Below are 2309 nucleotides of genomic sequence, written 5' to 3'. Positions count from 1 at the left end.
CAAATGTAAGCATTTCTTACTCTGAGCATACTGCCTGAGTCCTACCCCAAAGATTATCCTTCCTGCAGTGAGGACAGATTCCAGAGGAACAATTGGACTCTCTGTCTATGCTTCTAATTTTGGACAGTCTTCCTTAAGATGACTTATAGTTAAAATGTTCTTTATAACCTTAGTGCTGTGAAACAATTGCTTGTACTCTAGTTCCCTGCAAGGCAGCAGCCATAGCCAAACTGATTGTATGAGGGTCTAATTTTTGCACAAAGACAAATATATCTAGATAAATCTGCCTTTACTTTGTATGGCCAGATTGCTGCAATGAGCTGCATGAGTGCTCTCATAAGATGATTACTCATGTAATCATCCTAAATAACAATATATGGGTGAGTTAAAAATCTTAAGCTTGCGATCAAGCTGCAGTCAATAGAACACTGACAATTTTAAGCATATTTTTAAAGTTTCCTTTGCAATATTAGAATATATCTATAACTTTTGGAAAGCAAAACCCAATTTTAAATAATTTTCTCTCTTAAAAATCAATACCAGAACATCACTTTAACATTATGAAGCTTGGCTGCCACTTCGTATATATGAATGCATGATAGTGTAATCAGTAATGCTTCACTAAGGAGACATTATTTTAAATCTTATCTCTTATAAGTCTAATTTCTAGGAAAAGAATTACATATTATATTATCTCAATTTAGAAATATCCTTACAGGCCTAGTTTCTGGGGCTGGTCAATGACATGTGCTTTTATTTAAAATGACTCCATCCCTGAATTACCAGTTTTAAGCTAATTTTTTTTTTTACTAATGCTATACCTTTTAAAATCATACCCTATAACTTATAAGCCAATACTCTATGACCAAGACATGCAGAGCATATTTATATCTTAAAGACCAGTCAGAAATCAAATGAAGCCACTACACAAATCTTATAAATTTAGACCAATCAAAGAATTTTACTTTTTCTAGCTATAACTTCAAGATAAATAGCACTTTGCTATTTGCTGAACGAAATAATCACAATTGCATAGTATTTTCTAGGAAAAATCAACTATCAGCTCATCTGCCTTAGAACTAAGAAGTTGCAGACTCCTTTTTAAAAAACAGTTTTTCAGCAGGACCTATCCTGCTGTGCTAGATTCCTGGCTAAGGTGTTGTGAAACTTTTATTAGCTTCTGCTGTGTATAATTAGACTGAATCAAGAGATAGATATTTTCCCCTCATTTTCCTTTCCAATTTCCTTTCCTTTCCTTTTTTCTTTTCTCTTTCCTTTCCTTTTTTCCTTTTCCTTCCCTTCCCTTCCCTTCCCTTCCCTTCCCTTCCCTTCCCTTCCCTTCCCTGCCCTGCCCTGCCCTGCCCTTCCCTGCCCTGCCCTGCCCTGCCCTGCCCTGCCCTGCCCTGCCCTGCCCTGCCCTGCCCTGCCCTGCCCTGCCCTGCCCTGCCCTTCTCTTCCCTTCCCTTCCCTTCCCTTCCCTTCCCTTCCCTTCCCTTCCCTTCCCTTCCCTTCCCTTCCCTTCCCTTCCCTTCCCTTCCCTTTCCTTTCCTTTCCTTTCCTTTCCTTTCCTTTCCATACCTTCTAATAAGAGGCAGCTTGTCAAACCAGTATTTAAACCAGAAATTCCCTAACAGCTTCTATCAAACATCCAAAGTTTCCAATACATTTAATCCAAGGGCAAGTCTCTGAGAAGAGACACAATCCCTAAACACTAAACGTTCCAAATAGCCAAAAGGTCTACCATGCTGAATCTTTTCGGAAACCATTATCAGCACATGATTAGTCAAACTTCCACAGCCATCTTTAAGACCTGCTCTTCCCACTCTTCCACTTTCTGTAACCAACAAATCACCATTCACAAAATGAATTATATATGCTTGACGATAGGATTTCCTAACTTCTAATAAAGGCATATCTACAAAGTTTTGGCACAATGTAGGATTGGAGAGTTGTAAATAAGGTAACAGTAAGAACTGAGCTATTCTTTGGATTTAATGAAACCTATTTTAATGCTTCAACCATAACTTTTAATTTCACCTAAAATATTGGAATCCACAACTTAAAGTTTTTCTTATAACTGGAGCTATGTCCTATGAGGCCCACAGTTCCTGAATGGGACTAAGAGGCTGCCCCTTATCTAGTTTTTTTTTTTTTTTCATTTTTTTTTATTACTTGTTTCACCTGCTTCTTTAGTGAGCAGAGTCCCATCTTTATGGAACTTTAATTTACATACATTCCTCCAAGGTTCTCTTTACCACAGCATGGGCAAAGACCTGGAGGAAGGCCTTCTTGTTTCCGGAGGGATTTTT

The sequence above is a fragment of the Mus musculus genome, chromosome 7, assembly GCF_000001635.26.
Source record: "Mus musculus strain C57BL/6J chromosome 7, GRCm38.p6 C57BL/6J".
NCBI classification, from domain to species: domain Eukaryota; kingdom Metazoa; phylum Chordata; class Mammalia; order Rodentia; family Muridae; genus Mus; species Mus musculus.
The sequence above is the reverse complement of the archived record's forward strand: the minus strand, read 5'-3'. Positions refer to the sequence as shown.